The 14,057-nt window shown below is 27.9% G+C and overlaps 1 protein-coding gene across 7 annotated transcripts in view; it reads left to right on the top strand.

Annotated features, from left to right (window-relative positions):
* Nucleotides 1-1,252: 1,252 nt before the first annotated feature.
* Nucleotides 1,253-14,057, top strand: part of LOC122500710 (sorting nexin-17) — a 379,406-nt gene continuing 366,601 nt past the window's right edge. For 5 of the 7 annotated variants that reach the window (XR_006301507.1, XM_043609777.1, XM_043609770.1 and 2 more), the window contains exon 1: nucleotides 1,253-1,428. The gene's annotated coding sequence lies outside the window, so the exon portion shown is untranslated. The remainder of the gene's footprint in view (nucleotides 1,429-14,057) is intronic. The other 2 variants (XM_043609771.1, XM_043609774.1) reach the window with 2 other exon arrangements.

Raw genomic sequence — 14,057 nt, forward strand, 5'->3', positions numbered from 1 at the left:
TATTTAACTTAATTTTGTATTGCTATTGAACGATATAAATACTAAAAATAACAGTAATAAACAAATTTGTTTCGAAAAACGTTAGTAAAAATAATATTTTAAAAAATTACGTAACAATGATAGAGGGGGAGGGTAAAACGATTTTGTTACAACCTGTTACATAGGGGGAGGGGGGGTTCAAAATTTCACTAAAAACGTGTTACGTAATTTATGGACGGCCCCTTTCTGCTAACGTCGTTTTAGGGTGCAAAAGAAAAGAACAACAATATCTATCTATCTCTTTCGCACTCATGATTTTCTGTTTTCGGTCGACGTATTCTGCTGTAATGGGATTGCACCCTTAGCTTGTGAAACATAGGAACACGTTCGATGGTTCGATGATGTGATTGTTGCTAAATAAAAAATTTAAAATAAGAAATAAAAATGAACCAAATTAATTTAAATTGACAATTTTAATGTAATAAAATATTTTTTAGGTATTATTTATAACAGATATTAATTACGAGGTAAATTAGGTGCTTTAAAAAAATCATATATTTTGAGGTTATAAAATGTGTTATGGAAAAGTAATGGAAAAAGGTCAACATTAGGCCTTAAATGTGATAACATTTTATAACCTCAAAATATATGATTTTTTTTAAAGCACCTAATTTACCTCGTAATTAATATCTGTTATAAATAATACCTAAAAAATATTTTATTACATTAAAATTGTCAATTTAAATTAATTTGGTTCATTTTTATTTCTTATTTTAAATTTTTTATTTAGCAACAATCACAGCATCGAACCACCGAACCAGCGAACCATCGAACGTGTTCCTATGCGTTGCGTTGATTTTAGCATATGTTGCCATAGCAACCGACGCAGACACAGAGTTTTGGGAACCTATTGGAGAAAGGCCTTAATGGGAGAGAAAAAGACGCAAATATACGTTTGCTGTATTCTCTCTCATTACAACGCAACGCAAAACGCTGCCATGGGACTGCGGCCTAAGGCTGCGGTTACACCTCTGCAGGCAGCCTGCCTGCCTGCAGGTTGTCATGGTAACGTACAAGAGTAAGAGAGTCAGTGACTTCAAACTTCTCCCTCAAGGCCTAAGCACAATAGATTCGCGAAAGTCGTTCGCGAACGCAAAGCATGAGTTAGAAAAGAACAGAGATATATTTGTGTCCTTGTCTATCTCATGCGTCTCGTTCGCGAACGACTTTCGCGAACCTATTGTGCGTTGGACTTTACTCTCGTTGCTCCTGCCTGCGCAGGCAGGCAGCCTGCAGAGGTGTAACCGCAGCCTAACCTTACCTTTTTCTGTATATTTAATATATATATAATAATGTCAACAAAACTAAAGCTCTAGAAGTTGATTATAGGTACAAAAATCATGTTAAAAAGATATAAATGTTAAACAAATTACTTTTTATATTTATAAGGTAATATAAATTATTCTATTAAAAATTTTATTCATTTAATGAAAAAAGTGTCAGCCAACATCATTCTTCGTTTTTGAGTCCTAGATGGCTTTAAGAAAGAATTTATTGTACAGTCAAAACAAAAATTAGTCCAAGGTCATAATTTTGTATTTTTAAAAGAAAAAGACAAATTAAATTTTAAATTTATTTTAGTAGAAGGGTAAACAATCTAATTTTAAACATTTTAAAGTTTTATTTCAATAAAACTTTAAATTTTCTGTGAATAAGAAATATTTGTCAAATTATAGGTTATGTTATGTAAATAGTTTTTTATTGGCAGAAAATATTAATTTTTATTCAAATACAACTTTTAATTGTTTAAAATGTTAAAAATTAAGTTTTTTACGCTTTCACTAAATCAAATTTAAAATTTAACTTATCATTGTTATATGTAAAATTCTAAATTAGAGTAGTTACAGTTGTCGACACTAGCAGTGAACGACACCAGCTATTAAAAACGATAATAAATATAGAAAACACATTGTTTAAATATATTTTATTATTCTAAAGTACAATATTTGGAATAAACTATTAAAGTGTAGCTGTCAAAAAAGCAAAATTGTGGCGCGAAAGCCATGTTACATGTGACAATCTTTATTTTAAGTAGACTTATGAAAAGTATAGAATCTAAAATGTTATAATTCAAAATTATTATTATTATTAGAGTAGAGTGGGATGAAAAATCCAAGGTGTAGAAAAGCCATTTGAGTTTTATTCAAAAACTATTAAACCGATTTATCATCCATTTAGAATATAAATACTATTAGGTAATACGCAATTTTTGATTCTAGTTTGGATGTTGTATCTATAATAATATAATTTTTATTGGAATTTTAATTTTTGAGTTGCTCTGCGCAAAACAAACCTTAAAATATTAAAATTTTAGTTTCCAAAACGAAATTAATAGACACTAATCTGACTTGAGTAAAATTTTTTGTTTAAATATTCAAAAGAGTTATTTAATTTTAATTTCAGTAAAAATTTAAATAAAAAAATATAATAATATTTTGCGGGTAGTGTGAACTTAAAAAATTGAGAAAAACCGAATCAATAAATTACTGAATTATCAAAACTTAAAATTACAATGAAAATCAAACGGCAGCTAATTTTTCAAAATCCTTTGGGGATTTTACTCTGCTGGGGTAGTACTTTCATTCCATTATAGTCAAATCTTAACCCATTTTTTGGTGTTCCACTGTGTTATCAATCCCGTTTAATACGATTTCCCGCTTAAGACGCTCATTTATGGTGGTCCCTGCCATTAAAGACATAAAGTTTATTTCCCGCATAAGACGCATTCTTAGCGCGGTATCCCTACAGAATCGTATTAACCGGGTTCTACTGTAGTCAAATTATGAAAAACCTTTTCATTTGCATTAAGATTTCTTTTTAGTTCTTGTTTACCTACATTCTAAAGAATATTTAGGAAAATTTTTACATTCTCATCAAAAATGAGAAAGTCTTGGATTTGTGCGATTTTGATCAATGTTTAATTTTGGTAAATCTTTACGTTTCATGACCCCCTGATTCCAACACGGAGAGACTTTTAGTTACAAAAATTACTTTATTGTATTTCGATATTTCTATTAAAACGTAAGAATTTAGGGATAATCGAGGTACGATGATGATAGTTCTTATTATAATAATAATTAGTGTTATTTTTTTATCTACTATTATAATTTTTAGGGAACAGAAGTTAGTATAAAAGTTTAGAAAGAATATCATTTGATGATAAGACAATTGCAAATACGAGAATATGGAACTTATTTATAATACATTCTGATATTTTTATTTGTAAACCCACTATTTTGAATACTATTAAATGTAAAAAAATTTTAGATACTGTATTATTTTCAATACTAACACGCTCTGAAATGGTAAGCAGTTTGAAGTTTTACTAAATTTTATTAGAATATTTTCACTCTCTTAAAAGAAAATATTTGCATGATTGTAAATTTGAATATTTTTAATAACAATTTTATAAACAATTTTAATTATTTATGTGTTTTACTCCTCCAATTGCAATAAAACTCATATAGGAGGTATACTCAGTAGTCTCTTCTTGAAGCCCCTAATAAAAAATTTTTGTGTTTTCAATTTGGAATGTACATAACGAATTTTTTATTAAAAACGCGCGTCCACTCCACAATGGGAAAAATTTGATTGTCGTGGAAAATTCAGTCTAGACGTTACAATTATTATTTGTTTTTAATACATTTTTTTAAAATGAAAGACTGAATTTTCCACAACAATCATGCAAATGTTTTCTATTAAAAGAGTAAACAATTTTGTGTAAATAGTGTAAGTTTCATTAATTTATTGTAAACGGCTTTTGAGTTATTAATTTTTTTTAAATTTTGTAATATTTTGTTAATGCAAAAAAATAACAAAAATTTCAAATTTCAAAAAAAAGGTTAAAAGTGTTTTATTGCTTTGTTATGAACTACAGATTTTCATAAAATTACAAAATTCACAAAATTACAAATAGCAATAGTAACAAATTCATAAAAATATCAATTCGAGAAATGCAAATTCGCAAAAATAAAGTTTGCAAAACAACAATTAGCAGAAATAATGATTCACAACAAAGCAGTTTCGCAAAAAATAACAATTAGCAAAAGTATCTACCAATTTGTAAAACTGTCAATTGCGAAGAATGCAAGTTTGCAAAAATAAAATTTGCAAAATAACAGTTAACTAAAATAAATATTTGTAAAAATGTAAATTTGTAATAATAATTCTTTGCAAAAATAACAATTTATAAAATAACAATTGGCAAAAATGACAATTTTATGAATTCCAATTAGCGATTAATCAAACTCTTTAAATTTGAACTTGAAATTCCAAATAGAATGCATCCATGATTCAAATTAAACCAAGATGGCATTAATCCTTCACTGTAACATATAAATTTAGAGTTGGAAATTCCAAACTCAAGCTTGTTGATTTTTAATTTGACAGGACAAGTGAAATGTAGTATTCGAGAATCTAAATTGAACCAAGTAGATACTTGAACTTAATTTTTGTATTTGGAAATGCAAGCTGATACTTGTAATACGTGCGAACTTGGAAATACAAGTAGAAATGATAAGATTGGAAATCCATGTTAAAACAAGTCGAAACAAAAATTGAAGAGGACAATCCAAGATAGAACCATTTCAATTTTATCTTGGATATCCGTTTCAGTTACATAAATAGGATTTCCAAGTTAAAACCAGTAGAATTGCTACACGGAAAAGTTTTTCAATTTGGAAAGCAAGTTGACACCAGTAGATCCATGTTCAATTTCTACTAGTCTCAACTGGTTCTTTAATATAGGGCAGTTAATGTTAGGCGAACACTCAGCGAACAACCGAGCGTCATCATCGTCTTGAAAGTATTTTGTTAAAAACGTTTCAAAAGTTATTAGTGATTAAACAATTGAATTGTGTAATAATATTATAATAAATCATGTATATATTTATATACATATATGTATTATATACGTATATACACGTGCCTAGTAACGCATTTTGTATACTCCTACCCTATATATGCTATATATATGTAGCGTCACCTGATCTTCAATAGGTACGAATGTAGGTGCAAGTGCCAGTGCCAGTGCCAATCCCCAATACATTTTAAATGGGTTTGGCACTGGCACTGGCACTTGCACACGCATATTGGCACCTATTGGAGACTCAGCCTTAGAAAAGATTCAAAAAACTTTGAGACTTATTACCAAAAGTGACGTTGAGTATGTAATTTCATAATCTTTATTAGAATTCTTCTAACTATACCTCGATTATCCCTAAATTCTTAGGCTGGAGTCCCATGGTAGCGTTTTGCGTTGCGTTTTGTAACTAGGCAATGAGTGAGGGTGGAGTCCCATGAAAGCGTTTTGCGTTGCGTCGTAATGGGAGAGAAAAAGACGCAAATATACGTTTGCTGCATTCTCTCTTATTACAACGCAACGCAAAACGCTGCCATGGGACTGCGGCCTCAGGCTGGAGTCCCATGGCAGCGTTTTGCGTTGCGTTTTGTAACTAGGCCATGAGTGTGAGAGAGATACAGATATAGGTTTGCTCTATTTGCACTCATTGCCTAGTTACAAAACGCAACGCAAAACGCTACCATGGGACTCCACACGGAAAAAATTAATTTAGTACATTTTACGAAACTAATTTTGGAATAGCGGATACGGAGAGGAGTTTAGTATAAGATAAAACAGAATCAATAGTAATATATGATGACTGCGTTTCTCGAAAACTCAAAAAAAATTCTATGGAATTCACAAATGATCGGTTGGACGTTCTAATTCAAGAGTTTTGTAAAATGTTTAGCCAGAAGCGCATGCGCCACGGAAAAAAATATTCACGGAGAAAAAAACGAATACAGCAGAAAAAAGAATTTCTTAATGTACCAATGAGCTCTCAAGACCATTTTTTCTCGTCTTCTATAGGAGATAGATGATTGGTTCGACACATGTGACTGCACTCTACAACGCAATGGTTCGCTTGGATTGGCTTATTTTATTCTGACACTAACTTAACGGAAATACGCATACATATAAACGAATTCTGACGCAACGCACATACAATATAACTCGCACTTGTAGATGAAAGAATTGAGTTTCTTTATATACTAACTGAGGAGATTAAAACTGCGCTTGTGAGAAATGTCAACATACTGAATATTAATTTTTAAAAAAATCATTTTTTTAAAAGTTATACAAAATATTTTATAGTTTTTAAAATAACATTTTTTAATTATAATTGGTTATAAAATCTCTATAAAATTTTTCAATTTTTAAAAAATAATTTTATTCTTAATTTTAAATTATAAATAAATTGCAAAAAAATTTTCAAAATTAAATTCAAACTCAAAAAATTTTGATATTAAATTGTCTAAAATTTGAAGTAATAACAGTTAAAACTAATAAAAATTAGAATTAATTAAAATTTTGAGAAATTAATATATATGTACATTTATTGTCATCGGTAAATATTATGATAAACTATAAAATTTATTGGAATGTAAATTAAAAGAAATTAATAATAATTAAAAGTTTGGATTACAAAATCACATAAAAAATGTTACGAATTTGGAACAATGAAATGTGAAATACGTAAAAGAAAACAATTATCTAAATGTTACCGGCAGGTAAAGCAGTTCTCTTTTTCCTTCCACATATTATCTCTATATACAGCAGACAAGTTAATACCGACGCGACGAGACAAGCTTCAACATATCTATTTATAACGCGACTTTTGGTACACCCCGTATAGAATTTTACGAAACTCTGTGTTCGAGAATTCACGATAGATAGCGAAGTGAAAACTCAAACCACGCGTTTTTAGATTGCACGAAACATTTTTACTATTTTCTGATAAAATGTTCACCAGAAAATACCAAACATTTCTACATTCAAGCTTGTTTTATAAATTACAACACTGGTTGCAGTTTCTCGAAAATTGTTCTGCTTAAAGTAGTGAAAGTTTCTGGGTTTTTGAAAAACTTCGTCAAGGAATCTTAAATATCCGCTAGTGCGAAATTAGTTTCGTAAAATCTGCTGAACTTATTTTTTCCGTGCAGCCTTAGGCCGCAGTCCCATGGCAGCGTTTTGCGTTGCGTTGTAATGAGAGAGAATGCAGCAAACGTATATTTGCGTCTTTTTCTCTCCCATTACGACGCAACGCAAAACGCTGTCATGGGACTCCACCCTTAGGCTTCATTTTTATGGACTAAAAAAGTCCCCCAAATTGCGAATCGATTCATAAAAATTTACTCGAGTTATCGTGACGACAAAATTTTCTACAGATAGACAGACAGACACTTCTCTAAAAACCATTTTTTTCACGGAGAGACTTTTAGTTACAAAAATTACTTTATCGTATTTCGATATTTCTAATAAAACGTAAGGCTGGAGTCCCATGACAGCGTTTTGCGTTGCGTTTCGTAACTAGGCCTTGAGTGTGAGAGAAATACAGATATATGTTTGCTCTATTTGCACTCATTGCCTAGTTACAAAACGCAACGCAAAACGCTACCATGGGACTCCAGCCTGAGTTCGTTGGACAGCTCATTTCGTCAAAAAATAACAAAAATACAAAATTTTAAAAATTTGGTATTTTTGGCAATTTTCAAAAAAATATATTTTTTTATTTTTTTCCTTAAATTTTGAACAAAAACAAACAATTTTTTCTTTAGATACTTTTTTGTACAACAAAAAACAAAATAGTTATGAATTTTTTTAAAATTTCGAAATTTTCAAAATTTTTATTTTTAACAATTTTCAAAAAAATTTTATATTTTTTTCCTTAAATTTTGAGAAAAAACAAACAACTTTTCCTGTAAATACTTTTTTGTACAACAAAAAACAAAAAAGTTATGAATTTTTTTTTTTAAGTTTTTGGGCAGGTTTAGCCAAACGGTTTATCTAGAACTAAAAAAATTTTATTTTTAAATAAAAATATTTTTACATTCTCATTACATGAGAAAGTATTAGTTTTGGTCGAAAATTGACTTTCGCTAATTTCATGAAATCTCGAAGTTTTAGCGTACTCTGTGCCTGAAAAACATGGTCTAGAAAAAGTGTCTGTCTGTACACGGAGAAACTTTTAATACCACTAATTCTTAAAACTGGTGAGACATTTTAGTATGTTAGGTTAGATTCAAGGGAAAAACGACATAGGTTATAGAAATTGCTATTGAGACTATCAAAAACACTCATTCAGTATATATTTTACAGTTCTTCATAAGGAAACTAACGAAAATTAGTATGTTGTTTTAGAAAGAAAATAATAATTTTTGCAAAGTTGGGAAAGCCATGAATTAAAAAGAAACACAACAAATTAATTGTCTATAGATACTCATAGAGACGATAGTGATACTTGGATCTGATGGTAGATGGCATTAGTGTATGTCACTGTAACTGTAGGTAAATATATTTAACACGACGTAAGAACCTAACCTATATTATTAACGCACACACGCACACGCAAGTAAAGACACGACGATTGGTCACGGAAACCGAAAGATCGCACGATTCGTTAGAAGTACACAGCTGAATCGTCCTTATATGGGTGATTCTCCTGAAAGGGACCCTTTTTTGGTTGAATTTCCAAAAAATCAAATTATTCTTTTTTTGTTACTTTTCTTTCATAAATAAGTTTAGAAAATGTTTAAAGATAAAAATATAAGTTGCGCAAAATTAATTTTCAGAAATAAGACCTCCAGGAACATTTTACTATCATGTGTTCTAGAGGTTAAGTATAATTAATTATAACTTTTAAATTAATTATTTTGTAAAAAAACTCGGTAGGAATATTTTTTTTAAATAATAAATTGTTATGTTTTAATTTATTGCACTTTTTGCTTGTATATTTTATTTTTATTAAACTAGAACCAAAAGGGCGCGCGTTGCGCGCCCACTCCTGGTCCTTTGACACACAAAATAAAACCTTAATGTAACCTTACATTAAATCTTAATTTAATAAAAACATATGTTTATATTTTAATAATTATTTTTCTGTTAATAAGATTGTTTAAAAATTTTTAAATTTTTTTAATCTAAGTTTGACGAATTGAAATTTCTATAAAAAATTACACGTTAATGCCTATAAAAAATTCTCATTCTAAAGAAAATCACCTTTAAAATAAGCCTAAAATCATTAAAAAGCATTCAGTATTTTAGAAGTCATTAAAATTTTTGTAAAACATTGAAAATTATCATTTTTTAAAAATGTCTAAATAAAATATTGATTAAATGACTTGAAAAATTATGTACAAACTCCAAGGATTAATTTAAAAAGAGAAAAATCAGTAACCTTCTATATTATAGAAATTGTGTAGATTTTTCTGCCAAAATACAGGCGAAATTTTTTTTAAATTACTTGGAGTTTTGCACATCAATACAGGGTAATTTAATTTTCTCAAAATATTGAGAACATTCTTGAATTTGCAATTGTTTTAAAGAATTGTTAATAACAATTTTAAAATTTCATTTTTTAACAATCCCTTTATTTTATCATTAAAGTATAGACTTTAAGCTTTATTAAAAAAAATTACTTAATTATTACTTCCTCATAGAGGAAAAAAAAACCAAAATTACCAAAATTCTTCGAGTTCGATTTTTTGATATATCTTTATGTTATTTGACCTCAGGAGTTGCGGACATAAAGTGAGCGTACTTTGTGATAGATTAATAAAGTTTAACTAAATTTTTTTTGGATTTTTAATTTTCCAAAAACACGTTTTTTGCCCATAACTTTAAAAAAATGTTAGGACACCTATAAATGTTTTTCCATAATTTTGTAGAGTTTTTTTAAACGCATCTTTTGAGTTCTAATTGAACATTTTTCGTCCATATTAATGAAGATATTAAACTTTTAAAAATCATAAATTTTGGAAAAAAATATTTTTTTGAAAATTTTGTTAAAAAATGTAGAAGTAATCTTAAAATTATCGTTACCAACTTGTAGAGCATTATAAAACGATTCGATTGACCTATATTTGAACCTAATTCGATAATAAATTTCGAAATTATTGGTATTTTAAAAACCAAAAATTGTGGAAAATGACATTTTCTCAACTTTTCGGTTTGAAAATTTTTGTTTAACTATTAAACTATTATAACTATATTGTAGGGTATTTAAAAATACATTGATTGACCAAAGATTCAATCACTTTTACCATATTTATAAAAAGTTATTCATATATTTTCCTATTATTATTATTATCTCTATGAGGAAGCAAAGTGTTCATGAAATGAGCGCACCAAAATTATAAAAAATATTCAACTTGGCAGCGGTTTCTTTATTTGTTTCAAAGTAATAATAACATGAAAATAAAATGATCTAAAACTTTAACACCAAATTACTTTAACAATACAATGTTTTTTGAAAAAGTTTCCCTTATTGGGAAAAAAATTTTTTTTCCTTATTGGGTCAAAACCCATTATATTAAAACATCAAAGATTTTTTTTGTTGGGATTAAATTATTCTCTAATTAATGATTTATTACCATTCATTAAATCAATTTTAATTAATTGTTCACTATCTGCAAAAATTATGTAAATGCTACATTTTAGTGCTATAAATAATTTTTTCATTTTGCAAAATGTATTAATTAACATTTTTCCCGTCTAAGACACTAAAACTCAATATAAGTATTCAAAAATTAAACTTAAAAGTAAAATTTAATTAACTTTCCAAAATCATTAAAAAATTTCTTGACTTTGTCTTGTTTAATAAAATTAATATAATTTTGGAAATACTTTACATGTTTTAATGTTCTTTGGATAATGCTGAAATAAGCATTCAGTTTATTTTAATACAATTAATGTTAATAGTATTAATTTATGCTAATAGTATTTAACATTAAAATCTACAAGTAAATATGTAAATAAAAAAGCCAAACATGACAGAATTTTATGTATTATCCTAACTTCAATGCTTGGCCATTTCTAGTTAAAAAAGTATCAAGCTAAAACAAAAATTGTCTGTTTCAAAACATTTACAATATAAAATGTTTCTTGCCGTTTTTCGCGAATTTTTTTTTTAAAGTAAGAATTTTTTGAATGAAATAAAACATTTCCACTATGTTGTTCATATATTTAACTGTAACTTATATTTTTTATAAGCGTTTATATCAAAAATCTTCCAAATTGGGAGCTATTGCATATAGAGCTGCTCCGCCGGAGTTCATGACTGCCGTGCAGTCCTGAGCCCACAAATTTTGTCCGAAAGCAAAAAATCAAGTTTATTCATATTTTATAAATATTTTATTATTAAGTGAACTAACTTTTAAGTGAAAATATTAAAAATTGACACTACTTTAAAAAAAAAAAATTTGATTTTTTGCCTACTTTTTTGCAACTTTTTTATTTTAAAAAAGGTACTAAAAATTTTTTTTTTCTTTTCAAGTTTAGTTCACTTAATAATAAATTTAATAACAAAAAATTTCCAATTTTTCATTTTAAAATCGGTCAATAACTTTTTGAGCTACACTGCACGGCAATTTTAATAATCCTGTTTTGAGAAAAACACATTTAAAAAAATAGTATCAAAAATTGATATTTAGGGAAGAGTCTCCAGTTGTGAGACACCTCCAGTTGTGAGACAGTCAATTTTTTTTAACATGCAATATTAAAAAGCCGATTGGTTTATATAAAAACATTTCTTTTTATATGAGCCAACTTTTTCGTGTACGCCGAAGCGGATATATAAACTGTTTTTGTTAAATACCAACACTGTGTGTGATAATCGACTAAAAAGAGTTTTTTTAATAAATGCAAAGTACTTTTTTTCCAAGTTAATTAATTGGAAAAAGTAAATGTAATGCATTTTCTTTTAGTGTTTTCCTTATATTTTGTGATGCAATATTGCATTGTTCCAATCTACGGTTGAAAATAATTTAATTTTCCTTTTTCAAAATAGCGCCAATTTCTGGGTGTGAGACATAGCATATCACCAGTTGTGAGACGGTGTCAACACCCATCTGGGCAGCATAAAAAATACGACTTTGCAGGCATACTGTTTAAATGTTGTTTTTATTTTTTTTCTAGTATTTTTGGGCATGTCAAGTGTAAAAAAGTCAATTGATTTAGAAGAAATCAATTTTAATGCTCTTGTTAAAGCTATTAAATTGTGTTTATTTGATAGTCATATTTTGGCGAATAAATATTATTATTTAGTATATAATAATATATATAATTAATATATTTAATTATTTCTACTAAACATAACGTTTTATGTCAAACTTATTAAATTTTAGCAATTTTTAATGAGTGTCTCACAACTGGAGACATTTTTTTATTTGACAAAAGCGATGTGCTCGGAAAATGTATCGTAAAATTTTTTGAGTTCATCGAAACACCATACTTTCTTTAAATAAAAGTTGCGTATTTCTGTTACCTTTCGAACGGTGTATTTTATTTACAATTTCGTTTACCCGTTTAAAATTTACGGGTCAAAAATAAAACCCGTCTCACAACTGGAGATTTTCCCCTATACAAAAAATTTTTTTTTAAAGTGATTACACTTTAATCGGCTATTCCAACACTATATATGAGGCATTTTACGTGAAATGTGCTAAGTTGAAATTTCAACTTCTTGAAAAAAATTAAAACTCGAGGAATTTGTTGTTGTATCAAGAAGAAATGTGACCTAAAAAATATTTTTGATTTTTTCGAAAAATTGGAGGGGGTAGAGGGGGGTCAATTTGACCAATTTTGCTAACACCGGCTACTTTGTGAATTTTTTCTGAACATACTTGTAATGGGAAAAATTTTTTAGAATATGTTTCTGAAAGGTTTTTTCGTCCTCTTTCTAATGGTGTATTTTATTTTTTAATATTTTAAAAATTTACCCTAATTTTTGATAATTAATAATTAATTTTCAATTTCTCAAAAATCGGTCCGTTTTTTTTTAATAAATTATTGTAAACGAAAACTGAGGTTTTTTCCTATCGGCATGTAAATTTTCAGTATGCCCTTTTTTTGTTTATGAGTTATTAAATTTCAAAGAATAAATTCAGCGCGCTGCGTCGCGGTTGCACTGAGCCGCGTGGTAACCGGCGTGAGAGGAGGCGCCCGGGACGCAATTTATTTTTTGAAATTTAATAACTCAAAAACAAAAAAAGGGCATTCTGAAAATTTACATGCCGATAGGAAAAAACCTCAGCTTTCGTTTGCAATAATTTATTTAAAAAAAACGGACCGATTTTTGGGAAATTGAAAATTAATGATTAATTATCAAAAATTAGGGTAAATTTTTAAAATATTAAAAAATAAATTATACCATTGGAAAGAGGACGAAAAAACCTTTCAGAAAAATATTCTAAAGTAGCCTTAGTTGGCAAAATTGGTCAAATTTACCCCCCTCTACCCCCTCCAATTTTTCGAAAAAATCAAAAATATTTTTTTGGTCACATTTCTACTTGATAGAACAACAAATTCCTCGAGTTTCAACTTTTTTCAAGAAGTTGAAATTTCAACTTAGGACATTTTACGTAAAATGCCTATTTTTGAATACCTTAACTAACAATTTATGCAAAAAAGAAAAAATCCATTTTTTCAGACGCCTAATGTGGTTTCCCCCCTTAAGTAATTTTTAGTTTTATTCAAGTATTTTAACATTAAATACTATTATAAAAATACTTTGAAATTAACAGTACAGATGGTCACTCTAAGCTATAAATTTTTACCAATTTTTAAGAATTTGAAGTTAAAAATCACTAATCAAAATTACTTTTAAAATAAGTCAAAAACATGATTCTGAAACTGGCACCTTATTATTATGGCACCTGTTTATTACCTTCAAGACTCTAATTTTAAACTGAAACAAAAAGTATTCTTTTTTTGTTTAAGACAACATAAACTTTTTTATAATAAAAAACTGGGTACTGGTTTAAGATTTATTAAAAAAATATTAAACCATGTAAAGTATTTTTGAAATTATATTAATTTTTTAATAAAACAAGGCAAACTCAAGGACGAGATCAAGAATTTTTAAAATGATTCTATAAAGTTATTTAAATTTCTTTACAAGTTTAATTGTTGAAAAAGTAGATAATGTTAGTGACTTAGACGGGAAAGTGTTAATTTATTA

Source organism: Leptopilina heterotoma, unplaced genomic scaffold (assembly GCF_015476425.1).
Source record: "Leptopilina heterotoma isolate Lh14 unplaced genomic scaffold, ASM1547642v1 Lhet_190, whole genome shotgun sequence".
NCBI lineage: Eukaryota > Metazoa > Arthropoda > Insecta > Hymenoptera > Figitidae > Leptopilina > Leptopilina heterotoma.